Genomic DNA, 21,688 nt, shown 5'->3' on the forward strand with positions numbered 1-21,688 from the left:
TCCTGACCATCTCTGCACTATTCAGTTCCCCTGTCATACATCCATACCTGTGGGAACCAAAACTTCTGATGGAATGACTGCTTCCGCGCCAAACACCAGGCTGAAGGGCGTTTGGTCTGTTGCAATCTTTGGCATCGTTCTATCTGACCATAACACCAGTGGCAATTCATCTGCCCACTTTCCTCCTAACTCATGTAACCTCCTTCTCACATTGTCCATGATAATTTTATTGCTGGATTCAGCTTGTCCGTTAGACTTTGGAGTCCTGGGTGCTGATTTCTTCAGGGTGATATTCCACCTGGCACATTATCCTTCGGCATCGTTGGAGATGAATTCTGAACCATTGTCACATATGATTTCTGATGGGATACCAAACCTGCAGATGATATTTCGTTTTATGAAAGAAATGACTTGGTTGTCTTTTATTTCTGTGAATGCTTCTGCCTCTATCCACTTGGAGAAGTAATCTGTCATTGCCAGCATCCATATTCTGTTTTCTGTGGCTCTTGGTAAGGGGCCTACTATGTCCATGCCCCACGTCATGAACGGCCAGGGGGAAATGATAGGATGCAAGGGCTCTACCAGCTGGTGGATCATTGATGCTGAGCGCTAGCAGGCGTCACACTCACGTGCGTATTCTGCTGCATCTGCCTTTATTGTGGTCCAGAAGTATCCTTGTCTGAGAGCTTTATTTGCCAGACTCCTGCCCCCTGCATGGTTTCCACATTCGCCACTGTGGAGAGCATGTAACACAGTCTGCGCCTCCTCCTTGTCTAGACACCGTAAGTAGGGACCTGCTAGTGACTTCCTAAATAGTATATCGTCAATAAGTATAAACCCGGAGGCTTTTATTCTGAAAGCCCTCACTTCCTTCTTATCATCTGGCAGCTTATTATGACGCAGCCTGTCTAGGTAGGGTGTGCGCCAATCCCAGTCGTCTGCCTATGCAGATGGTTTATCAGGCGGCTGGTCAACTGGCTGAGAGCCTTCCCTAGCTTCCGTAGTGATCGAGTCCATTTCGTGTTCACAATTAAGCATATGTGGTCGTTGGTCAATGGTCGATACAAAACACAATTTATACTCCACAAACAACTCTACAATTAGTAAAGAGGCAAGTAAAGGTCGGATCCCAAGGGACGGGTATTGAAATGAGAATTCTATTGTAACTAGTAGTGTCTAGGGGTGTCACAAATTGGGTTGATGTAGAAGGTTACTAAACTAAAATAACAATGAAAATAAACTAGCAAGATGAATAAAATAAGGGGTGTAAACAATTGATTAAAGGCACTAGGGTGTCATGGGTTCATAGGGGAATCATGGGATATGATCATACAAACATGTTCTCAAATTATAAGCAAGCAATTATTGTTGTGATGGATTGAGTTGGGTTATATCTTACAATCCTAGGAAAGTTTGGGTCCCGGAGCCGAATCGATTAGATTGTACAACACCTACAAGTCGACTTAATCTTTCCTACTCAACACATGCATGGTCTAACAAGACTCGAGTTGGGTTATGTCTTACAAGTCAAGTTGAAAGGATAGAAGATGATAGTAAATGCAAGGATTCATAGGCTTAGCATTTCATCAAATATAACATGTGCATGTATTAAGATCAAAACAAGCAAGCAAATAAGATATGAAAGCATATTAATTTAAGCATGAATCATTCCCCATGTTGGTTTCCCCTAATCACCCATTAAACCCTAGCTAAGAGACTACTCACTCATTATCATGTTGATCATGCTAGAAAAGTTGTCAATCATACTAACATAATGAAACATGATGAATAAATGAAAGTAATTAACAATAATTAAAAAGGGATTAAGAGATTATACCTACTAATGATTCCAATAATAAAGCAAGAATAATAGAAGTACTTGAATCCTAGATTGAGAGGTTGTCAATCTCCCAATAATAACCCAAATAATCTTCAATTACCCAAAATAAAGGAAGAACAAGAGAGAGATTAAAGAACTAAAACTTGGATTAAAACTTGATTAATACTTGATTAATACTTGATTACAATATTAAAGAGAGATTTGATTGATATTAACTACACTAATTATTGATAAGAAGAACATGCTCCTCTAATTAGCCTAATGGGGTATTTATAGTGAAAATTAGGGAGGATGCATTAGGGTTAACTAAGGGCTAAACTAGTAATTACACTTTTTAAGTTGAGCAAGGAAAAGCCGGTATTTTCTGAGAGAAGGGCTTCTCTTTTCGTAGCTTGAAGAATGAAAAACGTGCTGTACTGAAATCCGTTCGGATCAGAGTCGGGACGGCCGGATCTGGGCTGAGGAATCCGAGCGGATTCAAGAGAGGGACGCTCGGATTGTGCTGGGGGAATCCGAGCGGATTCCAAGGTGGGACGCTCGGATTGGGCTGGACGGACGGATTTGGTACAATCCGTTCGGATTGTTGGCTTGACAATTCTTCTTCTTTTTCTTCCCTTTTCTTCATAAATTCCTTGGGGATTTCCTCGGGGACTCAAGGATCCTTTTCTCAACATTGCTCTTCTACTATGATATGTACAAAGGCCTTCTAGTCTTGTCTCTCCTTGATGCTTGGTCATTGAATACAATCAATTTAGCCTCGTTTTGCCACGAAAATGCAAGATTCTTACTCCTTTCCTACCAAGGGATCAAAATCTCAAAGAATATGCAAAACAAAGAACTAAAGATAAGAAATGACCCAAATAGGCACTAAAAAGCATGGAAACAATGGTAATTCGGGGGCTAAATATGCGCCAATTATGGTCACATCAAATATCCCCAAACCGAACCTTTGCTCGTCCCGAGTAAAGAGGTGACAAAGACTAGGACCAATACTAACCTAACCTAATAATAATAGCCGATATGAGACAATTAGCGGGTCTCACTCCGCCCCTTCAACTCACAACAAGACAACCATGAGGTAGGATGCCTTCTTGCAAGGCAAGGTGGGTCTTGCCAAAATGGCGACACATCCAAACATTAAAGCACACAAAATCAAGTAATGGATGCATCTACAAAAGAATAGCCACTTTCCTCATCTAAGTGGCGGAAATTATCTACAAGGGAAGCAATTCAAGGGTACACACTCCTTCATAGATGCAATTTGTTCAAACTACTAAGCCTAGAAGGATACCAATAAATCACCTCCAAAATGTGTCAAGCTAGGGTACCTTTGTCCTCAATCGTTAAATGCTTTTGTCAAGAGTAGACTCCCTATGGTGTTAGAAACACTGGAGGATCGCGGAATTCCCCCTCTTGCCTAGACAAGAAGAAGGGTCGTCCCCTCTCTACCATGCACAAAAATGGATATGATGGATAAAGGGATCAATAGATGTTTGAGTTTCACTTTGGGAGTTTGCTTTCATTATTGTTTTTCCCCCCAATTTCTTGTGGCATTTGACATTTGAGAACACTTTCTTTTTGCCATTTCTTTTTGATTTTCGGCTTTTCAACACTTGACAACTTTTTTTTTTTTTTTTTTTTTTTTTTGCATTTCTTTTTTTTTTTTGAACATTTTCAAAGTCACCCCAATTAGTAACGAGGGTGCCTTGTATTTGAAGCTTTTAGGAGTTCTATTTTTGCTCCTCTTTTCATTTGATGCATTTTTGCAAACTTTCTTTCACTTTTCATTTCTTTGAACTCAAATTGATTTCTTTTTGTGCCCATTCCCTTTTTGATGACAAAATGTATGGTAGAACATGGATGAATGATGGAAGTATGCATGGCTTCAAGGGTCACCTTGGAATAAACGGTAGCCAAGGAGTTATCACACCGCAAGGTACTCTTGACTAGGCCTTAAACCATGGGTCAAAGGATACTAGCATGACACATCCTAGGGTGCTTTACAAGTATTCTAACAAGCAAAGTCTTAAGAACAAAAAGCATCTACTAGGGCCTATATACACTTGTCAAGCTTCCCAAGTAGACGGTTTCGCAAAATTTTTCTAACATGCAACTACATGCCATGATGCAACTAACATATAAACATCCTAATGCAAATGATTCTACCAACTAATATGCCAAATAAACTAAATTCAAGTCCTAAGTTCACATTGTTTTACCGCATCAATCAAAATAAAGCCACATAGTCATTAACATAAAGAGGAAAAAGGAGATTGGAAAGATCATACCATGCGGTCTTCAATATCCTTATGTTTCGGATGTGGCGTAGTCAATCAAAGTGAACAAGGATAAAACAAACACAATATATACAAGACAATATATACAAAGGAAATGAACTTGTTTTTGGTTTTTCAATTTTTTCAATTTTTATGATTTTTGAAATTTTTCAATTTTTATGGGTTTTTGAATAAAAGTTAAGTGTTAGAATTCCCATCCCCACACTAATATGGGCATTGTCCTCAATGGCCAAAATGATGGAAATTATGCAAAAATGATGCATGATTTCTATACTAAATGCAATTCTACACTAAGCTATACTACATGATGCATGGTTTTTGTTATGACGGAGAGGATAATTTAGATTACCTCCCGTTGTGTATGCATTAACTTCCCCAAACCAAATAAGACACTATTGCTAATGTCAAAGATGGGTATAGTTCATGCACACACTATGCTATGCATGAAACTAGATTGTCATTTTGGATTTTCAAAAATGGGAACAATAAAGTAAGAACACCTCAATGGAACCGAGGTGTGAGTCCTTTGATGTTGCTAGGACTAAACCAACAATGATCAAAATGAAATAAAATACAAAGAGATATAGACAAACCATGGGAGTGTAGGAGTCTCCAAGGCTAGTCTTCCATCATGCTATCATCATCACCACTTCCCTCATGAGAAGTGGTCACATTGCCACTTTCCTTGGCACTTTCTTCATCACTTTCTTCATTATCTTGCTCATTATCATCTTCACCATCTCTTTCTTCATCTCCACTTGCTTCTTCCTCAATATTATCATCAATTTCTTCACCATTTCCAACAACCTCATTGTCTTCCACCACGTCCCTAGATGCACCGGGAAACAAGGCTTCTTTATCCGCCCAACTAGGCAAAGGACAAGATGGATCAAGGAGTCCTTGCCTAGCTAGATGTAGGAGGGCAGGATATTGAGCCAAATATGCATTCTTCCGATCTTCATAAGCTTGCTTGTGCATGGCTTGCATAAGAAGAGTGACATAGTCTTTCCCAATTTCAACTCCTTGCGGTTTGAACTCTTCATACACAAAGGGGTAAGGCGGTATAACAATGGAAGAGGAGGGAGCTACATGATCACCCTTTTGTTGTTGAATGATGTACTCGGCTTCTTCGGATAGGGGAAGTAAATAGTTGGTCCGGTGGACACTTAGACGACAAATCTTCGCGGGTAAAGTGAATGATCGAGCCTCACTAGTAAGCCACCCATACTTGGTGTCAAGGGGATTGTGAGCAACCCACTTGAACTTGTTAATCATGATAGACATACCAATAAGATGGCCACCTTCCTTTGCCTTGTACTTGCTATCCTTATTGAAATTAGGATCAAAGTGCTTGGCTAGGACCATGACTAGGCCGCCATTAACAATAACGGTTGTACCCTTCTTCCCACTATCAACATGGAGCCATCTATCAACCAATAGCCTCAAAGAATTGTAAGGCTTGGTATGGATTCTTCCGATATTCAAAGCCGATTCAAGGAGAATAAAATCAAGTCTTGTGAAATGATTGGTGTCTTTCCTAGCAATTATGGTATTTCCCACAACTTTGTGCCATACTCTTATGCCCGGATGATGGACCAAAAGAGCACGACAAGCATGAAAATCATCAAATTTCTTCCCGGAGATTGCCTCCCAAAGAGGCTCGGGATCATACTTCCCATATTGCTTATAATATTTCTCTTCATCGCTAAGACCCAAAATTTCACCCAATTCCGGAAAGGTAATGCGTCTACTAGTGTTAGCTAGACGAAACTCAAGATTTTCCCTATTCTCAACTTTGGTGACTTTTAAAGAACTTAAGAATTCCAAGACAAGGGAGGGGTATGTTACTTCCTTTGTTTCAAAAAATTTCTTCAAACCCATGGCATTGAAAAAGGCTTTTGTTTGTTCAAGAACACCCAATTTCTCCAAAGCATCTTTACATATGAATTTGGTGGGTTGAATTGATTTCATAGCAAACTTAGCAAATGTCTTTCTATGGGTATCGGAAATAAAAGTTACCTCCGGATAATGCAAGAGTTGATCGATTACCGGAGTAGAAGGTGATGCTCCCATAGAAGTTTGTTGTTGTTGTTGTTGCACTTCCAAGTTTGGTGTTGATACCACCATTGCCAAAGCTTTCTTTGTTTGGAGAGATTTTTGCCTTTGAGAGAGAGCCTTTGCCTTTGGTGCCTTTGTTGCCTTTGTTGCACCCTTTGTCCTTGCCATTTGATGAACTAACCAAGAAAAGAATCAAAAATCTTCAATTTGTAGAATGCCCAAATCGATTTGAAGGTGAAAGGCTTTGCCTTTATGAAATCAAAAATCGACTCAAAGGTTGAAGAATTTGTTCTTGGTTTTGATTGTTATTGAAGATGGAGTGATTGATTTGTTGTTTGAAGGATGGTTTGATTTGATTTTGGTGGATTTTGTTGAGGGTTTTTGTTTTTGTGATGGAGAGGATGAGGGTTTTGATGTTTAGGGTAGTGTTTGTGAATGAATGAATGAAGGTGGGGTGGGTTATAAAGAAGTCGACAATTTCAGGACGCAGGGACAATCCGTGCGGATTCTGCAGCTTCAAAATTTTCAAAATCCCGCCTAGAGACGGGCGGATTCTGGGGAATCCGCTCGGATTCTTTTTGAGGGACGGGCGGATTCTCAGTGCGGGACGGACTCGATTTCAGTCGTAGATTTTTCTTTGTTTTCTTGACTTTAAGACGGGCGTCTTGTATAAAAGACGGACGGATTACGTGAGACGGGCGTCTTTCGCTAAACACGCTCGGATTCTTCAACGATCAAGAAATTTGCAATTTCAGCTCAGCCCAGGACGGGCGTCTTCTCAGCAGGACGCTCGGATTTGCTGCAGACGAGCGGATTCTCAGGAATCCGCTCGGATTCTTCTCTGTTGTACCCGGATTCACTTCATTCGTGCACAATGCATTTCCCTTTACCATTCTTCCATTCTTCTTCATTTCTTGTGTTCTTCATTGTGGGGGCACTACTAAGGCATGAATAGCCTAGGCAATTGCCATCCCCACACTAAGGTAAAGCACTACACATCAATTGAAATCATTAGTCCCTCCCTCACTTCTCTCTTACATGACAATTATTTTGATCAAAGTAAATAAAAATCCAAAAATGACAAAAATGCAATACAAAAATTGAAAAGTAAGTTAGGGAGTTAGAAATATTTACAAGTGGTGGTTTAGGGAGGACTCCACCAAACTCTCATTCTTGATGAGATGTCAAGGGGGCATGTTCAAGGTGTTGTTGATGTTGCTCAACACCTTGAAGAAGTAATCAAAAGCTTGTTCATTGTTATGGTAGAGGTCCTCAATAGACCGTGGCCCTTGTTGTTGATCATGATCGATGGCATGCCCAATGTAGGGATTAAAGATCCCTTCAAATTCGTCGTCCCAAAGACCACAAACTTCATTGAGTTGATCATTGAAAATCTCTTGCTTAGATGGGGACAACTCTCCCAATTTCTTCTCTTGGCCAATGAGGCCATCCTCTTCTTCCTTGGTTGATTTTGATGAGCTTTGCAAGCTCTTCTTGTCACAATTCACTTGCTCTTTGAATGGAGCATCTTCAACTTTCTTCCTCCATTGGAGTTCCGATTTCTTCCTTTCATCTTTTCGGCTATAATGATCAATCATAAAACATGGCTCATGTAAACGAGGAGCTCTCATGGTCTTGTCAAGATTAAAAGTTATGCTTTCATCTCCCACTTCTAGAGTGAGCTCTCCATGTTTCACATCAATTACCGCACCCGCGGTGTGTAGGAAAGGTCTTCCTAAGATGATTGGAATGTTGGAATCTTCCTCCATATCAACAATGACAAAGTCCACCGGGATGAAAAACTTCCCAATTCGCACGGGGACATCTTCCCATATCCCTAATGGTGTCTTCGTCGATCTATCGGCCATTTGAAGAGTGATATTGGTGCATTTAAGCTCTCCCATTCCCAACCTTTTACTTACCGAGTACGGCATGACACTCACACTAGCCCCTAGATCACATAAGGCTTTGTTGATCGTCGTGTCGCCAATGGTACACGGTATTGAGAAGCTTCCCGGATCCTTTAACTTTGGAGGTGAACTCCCTTGAAGTATTGCACTACTCACCTTAGTAAAGGCGATAGTCTCAAGTTTCCGGATCGACTTCTTCTTTGTGAGGATATCTTTCATGTACTTTGCATAGGCCGGAACGTGATTGATTAATTCCGTGAAAGGAATTGAGACTTCTAAGTTCTTCACAATTTCCATGAACTTTCCAAGTTGATCATCAAATTTGGGCTTGGCTTGACGACTTGGAAAAGGAAGTCTAATCACAATGGGCTCCTTCTCTTTGGCCTTGTCTTCATTTTTCTTTGAACTTTCTTCTTTTGATGATTCCCCTTCTTTGGGGCTTTGCACCACAACTTCATTCTCACTAGCTTTCACAACTTCATTCTCAACTTGCTCCTTCGGTGCTTCATATCTTGTACCACTTCTCAAGTGAATGGCACTAACCGTTTCATGTCTAGGGGGATTACTTTGAGGTGGTAATTGCCCCTTTTGTCTTTGTGAGCTTGAAGATGCTAGTTGAGTCAATTGTGTTTCCAACATCTTGGTGTGAGCTAGAATGTTGTTGATGGTGGTGTCTTTTGCTTGGCTATCTTTTTGCATTTGGGTGAAAAATTCTTGTTGATTCTTTTGCATTTGGAGGACCGCTTTTTGGACATCAAAACCTTGGTCATTTTGGTGATTGTATGGATTTTGATTTTGGTAACCTTGGTTTTGATTGTAAAAGGGTCTTTGATTTTGATTTCTCATGGGTGGTGGAGTGTATGTTGTTTGAGGGTTTTGAACATTTTGGCTTTTGTATGAGAGATTTGGATGGAACTTGGTGTTTTCATTGTAAAAATTTGAATAAGGGGTACCACTTTTGTAAGCTTGGAAAGCATTAACTTGTTCGGTTGTTCCCCTACACTCACTTGAGTCATGGCCCAAAGTTCCACAATTCTCACATATCCCACTTGGGATTGATGAGGATGCCGTCATGGCATTGACATGATGCTTTGATGTTTTTGAGTTTTCCTCAAGTCTAGCCATAGCTTGTTCAAACTTCAAGTTGATTGTGTCAATGTGAGCACTAAGTTGAGCACCCAATTGAGTAACGGAGTCCACTTCATACTTTCCTCCTCTAGTAGCCTTGCGAGGTCTACTATATTGTGAATTATGGACCGCCATTTCCTCAATCTTGTTCCATGTTTGATTGTCATCAACTTCGGTGAACATTCCATTTGATCCCATATTGAGAATGTTCCTTGAATCTTCATATAAACCATTCCAAAATTGTTGCACTAAAAACCATTCGCTAAGTCCATGGTGAGGACATGAGCGACAAATACCTTTGAATCGCTCCCAAGCTTCATACAAAGATTCTTCATCCCTTTGCTTAAAACCCGTAATTTGAGCTCTTAGCATGTTAGTCTTCTCCGGTGGGTAGAATTTTTTGTAGAAAGCTAGAGCTAGCTTCTTCCAATAATCTATTCCAAGGGTGGCCTTATCAAGGCCCTTCAACCATTGCTTTGCGGTGCCGATTAACGAAAAAGGAAATAAGACCCATCTTATTTGGTCTTGAGTCACGCCCGTTTGAGAGATAGCTTCACAATAATCGCAAAAGGTTTCCATATGAGAATGAGGGTCCTCACTAGGCATTCCCCCGAATTGGCTCCTCTCAACTAGTTGGATGAAGGCGGACTTGGCAATAAAATTACCGGTGAGATGTTGCGGTGTAGGAGTACCATTTGGTAGATCCTCCTCGGTGGGTATAGAGTGTGACGAGAATTTAGGCATTGTAGGTGGATTTTGTGGGATATTGTGTAATGGGTTTTCTTCTCCTTCTATTGCGAAAGGATTGACAAACTCACTAGTGGGTTGAACAACTTCACCAACACCTCCCAAATTCCTCCTAACAAGTCTCCTATTATTCGTCAAGGTTCTTTCGATTTCACGGTCAAAAGGTAACAAATCTCTTTGTAACCTTCTAGACATGCAAAATATCAAACAACTCGAAAACAATTAGAACAAACCTTGAGGAGTTTTACTTCCCAAGGTGAAAAAGACACAACTAAAAACAATAAAAGAAATCTTAAATCAATTAAACACCGTCCCCAGCAACGGCGCCATTTTTGATCGAGTCCATTTCGTGTTCACAATTAAGCATATGTGGTCGTTGGTAAATGGTCGATACAAAACACAATTTATACTCCACAAACAACTCTACAATTAGTAAAGAGGCAAGTAAAGGTCGGATCCCAAGGGACGGGTATTGAAATGAGAATTCTATTGTAACTAGTAGTGTCTAGGGGTGTCACAAATTGGGTTGATGTAGAAGGTTACTAAACTAAAATAACAATGAAAATAAACTAGCAAGATGAATAAAATAAGGGGTGTAAACAATTGATTAAAGGCACTAGGGTGTCATGGGTTCATAGGGGAATCATGGGATATGATCATACAAACATGTTCTCAAATTATAAGCAAGCAATTATTGTTGTGATGGATTGAGTTGGGTTATATCTTACAATCCTAGGAAAGTTTGGGTCCGGAGCCGAATCGATTAGATTGTACAACACCTACAAGTCGACTTAATCTTTCCTACTCAACACATGCATGGTCTAACAAGACTCGAGTTGGGTTATGTCTTACAAGTCAAGTTGAAAGGATAGAAGATGATAGTAAATGCAAGGATTCATAGGCTTAGCATTTCATCAAATATAACATGTGCATGTATTAAGATCAAAACAAGCAAGCAAATAAGATATGAAAGCATATTAATTTAAGCATGAATCATTCCCCATGTTGGTTTCCCTAATCACCCATTAAACCCTAGCTAAGAGACTACTCACTCATTATCATGTTGATCATGCTAGAAAAGTTGTCAATCATACTAACATAATGAAACATGATGAATAAATGAAAGTAATTAACAATAATTAAAAGGGATTAAGAGATTATACCTACTAATGATTCCAATAATAAAGCAAGAATAATAGAAGTACTTGAATCCTAGATTGAGAGGTTGTCAATCTCCCAATAATAACCCAAATAATCTTCAATTACCCAAAATAAAGGAAGAACAAGAGAGAGATTAAAGAACTAAAACTTGGATTAAAACTTGATTAATACTTGATTAATACTTGATTACAATATTAAAGAGAGATTTGATTGATATTAACTACACTAATTATTGATAAGAAGAACATGCTCCTCTAATTAGCCTAATGGGGTATTTATAGTGAAAATTAGGGAGGATGCATTAGGGTTAACTAAGGGCTAAACTAGTAATTACACTTTTAAGTTGAGCAAGGAAAAGCCGGTATTTTCCGAGAGAAGGGCTTCTCTTTTCGTAGCTTGAAGAATGAAAAACGTCCGCATCTTGAAATCCGTTCGGATCGTAGTCGGGACGGCCGGACTGGTGAGGAATCCGAGCGGATTCAAGAGAGGGACGCTCGGATTGTCTTTGGGGAATCCGAGCGGATTCCAAGGTGGGACGCTCGGATTGGGCTGGACGGACGGATTTGGTACAATCCGTTCGGATTGTTGGCCAGCAATTCTTCTTCTTTTTCTTCCCTTTTCTTCATAAATTCCTTGGGGATTTCCTCGGGGACTCAAGGATCCTTTTCTCAACATTGCTCTTCTACTATGATATGTACAAAGGCCTTCTAGTCTTGTCTCTCCTTGATGCTTGGTCATTGAATACAATCAATTTAGCCTCGTTTTGCCACGAAAATGCAAGATTCTTACTCCTTTCCTACCAAGGGATCAAAATCTCAAAGAATATGCAAAACAAAGAACTAAAGATAAGAAATGACCCAAATAGGTACTAAAAAGCATGGAAACAATGGTAATTCGGGGGCTAAATATGCGCCAATTATGGTCACATCACGTAGCTGTCTGAACTCCCACTTCGTCCTGATTATCCTCCAGTTCTCATTTGTCTACTTCATCTGTCTTCTGGATAGAAGGTTCTAGAATATGTATGATAGGAATGCTGGATAGTTCTGTTGGCTTGAACGTTGCCCCCAGAGTTGCTAAGGCATCTGCTTCCACATTCTGCTCCCTGGGAATCTGCTTGAGCTTACAAGTTTTGAATTTCTGTTTTAGCTCTTTTGCTATTTTTAAGTATGCAATCATCTTTGAATCTCTAGCTACAAACTCATCATTCACGTGGTTGACTATTAGTAGAGAGACTGAATATGTGCAGGTGCCTGACCCCTAATTCCAGAGCTAGCTGCATTCCTAATATCAAGGCCTCGTATTCTGTCTAGTTATTAGTTGCCTTAAATTCACATCTTACTGCTTGTGCTATCAGATCTCCTTGTGGTGACCGTATGATCAACCCTACACCTGCCCCCCTTTGGTTGGAGGCTCCATCAATATGCATCTGCCAGACCTCTGCCTCCCCGTTCCCCTCTATGGTGAGGATTTCCTCATCTGCCAGATTTTGGATGGCTGGGCTGAAGTCTGACACAAAGTCTGCTAGTGCTTGCGATTTGATTGCTGTCCTAGGTTCATACTGGATATCATACCCACTAAGGTGTACGGACCACTTCGACATTCTGCCTGACAGTTCAGGCTTCCTCATGATATATTTCAGCGGGTAATTGGTCATAACATGTATGGTGTGGGATTCAAAATAAGGGCGCAGCTTGTAAGATGCTACTACTAGTGCTAATACTAATTTTTTCGAGAGATGTGTACCCGGTCTCTGCCGGTAGCAGAGACTTGATCACGTAGTATACTGGCTTCTGTTCCTTTTCCTGCTCTCTGACTAGAACAGCACTTACAGCCACCTCTGTGACGGCTAGGTAGAGGAACAATGGTTCTCCTGGTTCCGGTTTCGACATCAATAGCGGGCTGCTGAGATAGTGTTTCAGCTCTCTAAATGATTGCTCGTATTCTGCAGTCCACTCAAACTTCTGACTCTTTCTTATTACATCATAGAACAGCCTGCACTTGTCGGATGATCTTGAGATGAACCTGCTCAGGGCTGCTACCTTACCAGCTAGCCTTTGAACGTCTTTAGGCTTTTCAGGTGACTCTAATTGTAAAACGGCTTTGATCTGCTCGATGCTGGCTTCTACCCCTCTTTGAGTTACAATATAGCCTAAGAATTTGCCAGAGGATACCCCGAAGGTACACTTAGATGGATTTAACTTCATTTTGTCTCGCCTCGTGGTCTTTGAATGTCTCTGCCAGGTGCCGCATATGATCTTTGGCTTTTTCTGACTTTACCACCATGTCATCAATATACACCTCCATAGTTCTTCCTATTTACTCCTTAAACATGCGGTTGACCAGCCTCTGGTATGTGGAGCCTGCATTCTTTAGGCCGAAGGGCATAACATTGTAACAATATATTCCTCTTTCAGACATGAATGCCGTCTTCTCTTGATCTGCAGGATCCATCTTGATCTGATTGTAGCCACTCCATGCGTCCAGAAATGTCAGCATTTCATGCCCAGCTGTTGCATCCACCATTGCATCGATATGAGGCAGGGGGAAGGGATCTTTAGGTCATGCTTTGTTGAGGTCGGTAAAGTCCACACATACTCTCCATTTTCCATTCTTCTTAGGCACCACTACTACGTTAGACAACCACTCTGGGTACTTTACTTCTCTTATTTTCTTTGCTGCCAGGAGGCTATCTACCTCTTAGTTGATTACCTTATTTCTTTCTGCTGCAAACTTTCTTCTTCTCTGTTGGACGAGCTTACACTTTGGGTCCACACCGAGCTTATGCGTTATGATGGACGGATTTATCCCTATCATGTCGTCGTGTGACCGTGCAAAACAGTCCATGTTATGCTGCAGAAATTCGATTAATTGTTGTCTCAAGCTTCCTGTACATCCAGCTCCAATTAGCACAGTTCTTTCTGGGTGCAGGTTGTCCAGGTTAATTTGATCCAGCTCTTCTGCTGGGAGCTCGATGTATTCGTCCTGGACAGGCTGTTTCTGTAATTGCTATGCGGGAGGGCTGGCAGTGCACTTTAGTGCCTTCTTATAGCAGCCTCTAGCTTCCTCCTGATCTCCTCTTATTGTCTCTACTCCCCATGGTGTGGGGAATTTTATGCATTGATGATACGCTGAGGGGACCGCTTTCATTTGGTGCAGCCAGGATCTTCCCAGAATGACGTTATAGGTGAAGGGTCCACCTATGACCAGATACCTGATTTGCTTGTTGACCCCTCCTATATAGGTTGGGATGACTATCTCGCCTAGTAAGTTGGTTGTCTCCCCGCTGAGGCCTACCAGCGGGATGGTTTTCTTCTGCAAATCCTTCTCGCTGAATCCCATATTTTCTATAGTTTTCAGCATGACTAGATTCACCGAGCTGCCTGTATCTACCAAGACCTTTCTAACTGTGCAGTTAGCCATTGACAGGGTGATTCTGAGTGCATCATGATGTTCTCGTTCGTCGTATGTGTCTTCTTCATCAAAGGTGACAGCTGGTAAATCACTGTGAGAAATTCTGCAAGAATTTGCTCTATCTCCTTTAGTACCGGTGGCATGCCTCTTAGCTGCCGAGTATGTTAGCCCACTTATATCTGAGCCGCCTGTTATCACGTTTATGATCTTGGTGCATATGGGTGGATTTGCAGGCTTCGCGGAGCCTACCTTATCCTGCTGCTTGCCCCCACGTGGTAATAGATGGCTCAGTTCACCTTGTTCGTACAGGCGCTTGATCTCTCTTCGTAGTGTGTAACAGTCTTCAGTGTTATGCCCAATATCACGATGGAATTCACACTTCTTCTTTCTATCTTTTCGCCATGCCTGCTCTTCTACTGGTGGCTTGGGCCACCTTACCCTGTCTCCCATCTCCCTGAGTGCTTTCAGGATTCCTCCGGTACCTGTAGTGAATCCATACTCTGCCAGAGTAGGGAGTTGCTGATTTTCTTCGATTCCGTTGACTCCCCTTCCATATGGCCTATATCTCTCATCCTTTTCTTTGGTGGTTTGCTTTCTTCCGATTTTTCCATGGCCGAGGTACTAGAAACACTTGGTGTATTAGGTAGACCGCTCTCGGCTAGGATGTCCTCCTCCGGTCGATTCGGCACCGCTGCCTTCTCTTTAGATCGTCAAGCTATGGCAAGGATGCATAGTTAGCTGCTTATATAAGGCAGAATCATGGCGGAGGCCCCTCCTGAAGGCTTCTACTGCTGTCAAAACATCACATTCTCGTACTGCCACCTTTTCATCGTTGAATCTGGTGTTGTATTCTCTGATGGTTTCTCCTGCCCGGACGATTCTCGTATAGATCCCCCGCATGCTTTTGTGGCTTCCTCGTCGCTTGCAAACTGTTCGGGTGAATGCGTTCACCAATTCAAGCAAATGTGGATATCGACCTATTGGGTAGACTCACAAACCATCGAAGTGCCGGCCCCGTTAAGGTGGATCCAAATCCTTTGCACATGCAGGCCTCTTTTACATGCCCTACGGCTGTTACTGTCATCATCTTCTGCTTGTACTGGCTTATATGGTCAAAGGGATCTGCTATTGCGTCAAAGAGAGGCATAGTTGGACTTGTGAATCCCTTTGGCATAGCTGTGATGGATATGGCGTCCATGAATGGCGAGTCGGCATAACTGTCAGGTGTTGCTTTCTCAAGTGGGGGAGGCAGTCCTGGAACCCTACTTAGCATCTTTCTCAACTCTAAGTACTGCTGATTTGTTATGCTACCCGAATCCGGGGTCTGCCTGTCAGCTGCTTGTTGATTCAATATGTTGCCTCCTGAGCCAAACTCTTGAAGGTTTTGAAGTTTCCCAGCGGCTAGGGGGGTTGAAGTAACGATCGTTCCCTGCTGCCAGTTTACTTGCTGGTTCCACTCGGATCCTGCTCCAGGTGTCTGGTCAATTGCTGCGGAATTGCCGACAGAGGTGCCACCTGTTCGTGCTTCCACACGGCTGGCTGCCGGCCACTTATCCAGTGTGAGGTATCCTAGTCCTTGTGGAGTTATTCTTCCATCTGATGGTGTTGTAGCTAGATCCAACCTTGTTACCAGTTCAGCTGGTATCTGCCGAAGTGGATTCCTGCCGCCTGATGCCCCCTGTGTCAGATCTACTTGCTGGGATCTTCCTTCGCCTGCCCTACTTACTGGGGTGTGATACGTGCATTTTATATAGTCTTTTTAGGACTTTTTATGCACGTATTTCTATGCTATTATCGTAGTTTATGCTACAAAATGCCCCGAATATGCTACTTTGATGTGTTTTGCTCTATTTGCAGGAATGGACCAGAAAGTAGTGAAACCGAGCCTTTTATCGTCCGTTTTGCATGCATTTGGAGGAAGAGTGAATTTGGAGCGGAAATATAGCTGTCTTGGGATGCGTGAAGCCATTTCGGGAGCTAAAAGACAAGTCAAAGCTGAAGCTAACGAGAATTATGAGTTGCCGAAGTCAAAGTCCCTCGATCGAGTACATCTCTGGTCAATCGAGTGCTTTTGTTAGGAATAATAAGTCGATCGAATACTTTTCTTAGTCGGTCGAGTAGTTTGAGCCAGGATTTGCTCGATCGAGTAGTTTAAAACAACTCGATCGAGTGGATTCTATTACGGGCTTGGGCTTTTTGTTTTATTTCAGCATTAGGTTTAATAAACTCGTCTCCTCTATAAATAGGACGGCCATAGAACATGTTTAGGGGGGATCGCACGTTACTTTTCCTCTATTACTGTTTCTGCTACTTTTTTCATTCCTAATTTCCGGATTTATTTCTGTAACTTTTCTTTTCCTTCACTCTCTTTAATTAATGTTTATTACTCTTTTCCTTGTTCTTTCTTATTTAATTATGTCTAGCTAAATTTCTCTGCTAGGATTAGGGTAGTCAATGGACTATTGTTAATTGCTAATTAGGTTTATAGATCTGTCGTTGTAGTTATGTCTATGTTGTTAATCGCTGCCTTAACTGTATATTGCTAGTTGATTCGAAGCAATTAGCCTATTAAACCTTGGTAAGCCTTGACCTAGACCGAAAGGTTGGAAGGGGTGAGACCCGCAGTGAACAATAGGATGCTTTAGTGAGGACGAAAGTTAAGTTAATAGCATTTTAGGGCGAATTGAGACCGAAAGGAGATATTCGTTGCCCCTTAGACCGACACATCGACTGATCTGTAACCTTAACTGCGATTGTCTAACGTTCATTGATGACCCGACATCCTAGTTCCCTTCTCTTACTGTTAATTTCTCTTATCTTTATTTCTCTCGCCTTAGTCACTTTAGTTTAGTCAAAACAACCAAATCCCCCACATTGTGACATTAGACAGATAGAGTAGACAAGTGAATAGTGACCGCCTCCCTGTGGAGATCGACCCTACTTACCGCTGACTTCTGTTAGTGTAGCTAGGTATTTATTTTTGGTACATAACGACCGTATCAAATTTTAGCGCCGTTGCCGGGGAGGCAACTATTTATTTACTTGTTTAATTTCGTCTGTTTTTAGCCTCAGGGGATTTTTTTCTTGAGGCCGTTCTTATCTTTTTCCCTGACTGCTGTTTTGATAGGCCCTACAGGTCCTACCTAGACAGTTCTAGGTGAAAGACCGTCAAAGGGAAGGCTTGAGTACCTTTGACCCATCACCTATGTCCCATTATATGGCGCAACAGGTGATTTACTGCGAGAGATGTGGTGCTGCTGAGCACAATGCAGTTTTTTGTATGGAAGAAAATGACGCGGTCTGCGAGTTCAGGCTTTGGGGACGAGCTAGCCATTCCTCTGTAGTTGTGCCGCCGCATCTACCCTATCAGCGAGGTTATCAAGAGCCTCCGTTTGTCTGGCCACCGCAACAACAAGATCCTCCTGATATACGGAAAGAAGAGATTGCGGAGCTGAAATCTTTGTTGGAGACACTTGCATCCAAAAGGCAAGAATGTGATAGACGTATGGATGCTCAACTCATTGAGCTAGAGTCTGAAATTGCTCAGTTAGCTGCTGAGTCGGATAGTAGGCAACCAAAAGAGGTATACCTTACCGAGAGCGGTTTTTCCCATGAAGAAACCGTGTTGCCCAATGCTGAGGATGATTTTTATGACTCGGATTACGAAGTTCTATCATATTTCAATGCCTTACACGAGGATTTCAGCACTGTACAGGAAGAATCACTCGATCGAGTGACTTATATTAGTCGATCGAGTGAATTTCCAGAAAAAGCATTCGATCGAGCGGTTCAAAGAACTCGATCGAGCGAAAATCAGGAAGGAAGTTCTCGATCGAGTAGTAATTCTACTCAATCGAGTAGTCTGGCCAGCGAGAGCATTTATTCGTCATGTGGGTTCATTTTCGATGACGATTTTTATAAAGATAATGGATACGGTGAATCTCCCCTTTTCAAAGCCGAGTTGGATGCACTTGAGGCTGCGATTTATGGGGTGAAATCCACTGAGGAGGGTGACAAGGAAGCAGCTGAGTCAGTAATTGCTCCTAGCACGGAAGAGGTAATAAATTTCTTTATCTATGATTCCATCGTTGTGAGCAACCAACCCGAGGTAGTAAATGATAATTCTATTATTGTTTGTTTGAACAGTACAATGCCTCATTTTACTCATGCTTCGTATTTCAATAATATACCCTCTCCCAAATGGTTAATTAATTTAATTGTCTTTCACCGTACTTGTCATCTTGAAATTGTTAATCTGAAACGGGGCCCTTATTTATCGTCAATTGCTCCGGCGCTCCTTTATTATGTGGATAAATTTAGGAGCTCTCATAGGAAAGTTGTTAGACTTAAACAGTTGAACATTTTTATTTCCTATATTTTTATTCCATTGTGGTGCTACTTACATTTTTGTGTAGCACATGCGCAGCTGTTTGATCGGTTGCTGCGCGCTTTGAGCTGTTTTGACCAAGCTAATTAAGAGAGGCTCGAAGAAAAAGAAGGTCGAGTTGGGACCTATCTGAAGCTAGCGCTACCCGGGAGGCAACCCGGAGATTTATTTTTAATTGTTTTTCAAACATTGCATTCTATTTCAGTTTTAGTTGTAATAAATGGTCTTCGTACCATAGACTATTTCAGTTTTGCTTGTTTTGTTAGTTTTGCGGGCTGTGTTTATTGCGTTTTGCAGGAACATACTAAGGATGACTCGATCGAGTACTTTTTGTACTCGATCGAGAGCTTTTGCTGCTGGTTTACTCGATCGATTACTTTCATTCCACTCGATCGAGTACCTGCAAAGAGAGAACAACTCGATCGACCACTATTCTTCCCGATCGAGCTGTTTTGGATGCCCTTTGACTTGGATTCGCTTCCTGTGATGATATTCGGGCTATTTAGCGACCTCCCACGTTGCTGGCTGGTTTGGGGAGGTCCCTTATTCGCGTAATCTTGTAAGCTTTCCGCATTTACTCTCTTTCTCTTTTAGTTTGCATTTCCTTTCCATGTTTTGGTACAATGAGGGCATTGTACGGTTTGGTTTGGGGAGGTTATGCATCCATATCTGTGTCTGCATCGTGTTTTTATTGCATTTCTGTTATCACGTTTAATTTCTGTATGCATTGGTGTTTATTTCTATAAAAATTCAAAATCTTATAAAAATTTCAAAAATTCAAAAAATTTCACGTTTATTTTAGCATATAGGTTGAGTCGGAACGGTAGATTTCAATGATGAAATTGCACTGCATTTGTCTTTTTGCTTAAGCCTTGCATTGAACTATATATTCTTTTAGCTTTGTCTTTTGCATATCTACGAGTTTATGTTAAAATATAGCTGAACGAATAGACTTGACCTGAACTTTTGGCAAGCTACTTATAATTTCTAAGGAATTAGAGCCGTATAAACTGGTGTCATTTGTGACCAGTTTCATGTAGGATTGTGAGTAGTTACTCCTTGCATATCATGTATCATTAATTTGCACGAATATGAAATTCAATTGCTTTTTGCCTTCATACATTCGGGTTAGTGGTTGGTGTCACATGCAGGGAGTTGCTTACAATTTCCCTTTCTTTCATTTTTACCCATTTAACTCCACATTAGCCAAATTTGCCTGTTGACCCTTAACTACATCCCAAATTTAGCCTGCCTTGTCAAGCTAGTTTAGTGTATGTTTTTGCGGTATATATTTCATTATGCCAAGTTTGGCTTGTACCTGTTGATTCGGAGTTGGTAATTTATGAAGAAAAGGAGGTTGATGAAAAAAACGTGAAAAATGAAAAAAAAAAAAAGAGAATTCGAAAAAAAAAACAGAAAAAGAAAAAAAAAACGAAAAAAGACGTGATGAAAAGAATGAGAAAAAGAAGAAGATGTTGATTGGTTAATGGTTCCACTCCTATGCTTTATTTACATTTATTGAGGAGTATCTTCAGTTCGGTTTGGTGAGTTTGTGCCAAGTGAAGGGCGCTTATGCTTATTTCATAATTGAGTTGGAAATGGATGTTGTCATATGGTTTTGTTTAGGTACTAGCTTGATCACCTATACCTCCACATTCCCATAAATGTTTTGCCTTTTCTTACCCATTGCCTCACTTTACCATATTTTTGTAAGCCCTCGGCTGTGACAGGACCTTGTTTGGTTGGAATGTGTGTACGGTAGCTAGAATTGTCTATCATATTAGTTGCATGCATGTTTATGTAGGTTGTAGTTTAGGTGAGCGGCTATATTTCTTTCTCTCTTACATATATATGTTCACCCTTTGCTTCATGAGAGAAGAGTGACCTGTGAGAGTCCATTATTAAAGGTCTTGCAAGGTCGACGGTTCAGCTTTATTATAAACATCTTACAACTCGTTTGCATTTGACTGTTCGCTATAAGTGTTAGTTTGCTTGCATTAAATTGGTTTAAGTGGGCATTTGTAGCTAGCTCTGAGTATCTTTTCCGTTCCATTAGTTTGCATTTAGTTTACTCGAGGACGAGTAAAGGTTTGGTTTGGGGAGATTTGATACGTGCATTTTATATAGTCTTTTTAGGCGTTTTTATGCACGTATTTCTATGCTATTATCGTAGTTTATGCTACGAAATGCCCCGAATATGCTACTTTGGTGTGTTTTGCTTTATTTGCAGGAATGGACCAGAAAGTAGTGAAATCGAGCCTTTTATCATCCGTTTTGCATGCATTTGGAGGAAGAGTGAATTTGGAGCGGAAATATAGCTGTCTTGGGATGCGTGAAGCCATTTCGGGAGCTAAAAGACAAGTCAAAGCTGAAACTAACGAGAATTATGAGCTGCTGAAGTCAAAGTCGCTCGATCGAGTACATCTCTGGTCGATCGAGTGCTTCTGTTAGGAATAATAAGTCGATCGAGTACTTTTCTTAGTCGATCGAGTAGTTTGAGCCAGGATTTGCTCGATCGAGTAGTTTAAAACCACTCGATCGAGTGGATTCTCTTACGGGCTTGGGCTTTTTGTTTTATTTCAGCATTAGGTTTAATAAACTCGTCTCCTCTATAAATAGGACGACGATAGAACATGTTTAGGGGGGATCGCACGTTACTTTTCCTCTGTTACTGTTTCTGCTACTTTGTTCATTCCTAATTTCCGGATTTATTTCTATAACTTTTATTTTCCTTCACTCTCTTTAA

At 41.2% G+C, this 21,688-nt stretch overlaps 1 non-coding gene across 1 annotated transcript; it reads left to right on the forward strand.

Moving 5' to 3' along the window:
• The first annotated feature begins 9,498 nt into the window (after window positions 1-9,498).
• On the forward strand, window positions 9,499-9,605 carry LOC141657988 (small nucleolar RNA R71). Its single transcript, XR_012548901.1, has one exon. It is a non-coding gene; the product is annotated as a small nucleolar RNA R71 (small nucleolar RNA).
• The last annotated feature ends 12,083 nt before the right edge of the window (window positions 9,606-21,688 follow it).

The sequence above is a fragment of the Silene latifolia genome, chromosome 5 (assembly GCF_048544455.1).
Source record: "Silene latifolia isolate original U9 population chromosome 5, ASM4854445v1, whole genome shotgun sequence".
Classification (NCBI taxonomy): domain Eukaryota; kingdom Viridiplantae; phylum Streptophyta; class Magnoliopsida; order Caryophyllales; family Caryophyllaceae; genus Silene; species Silene latifolia.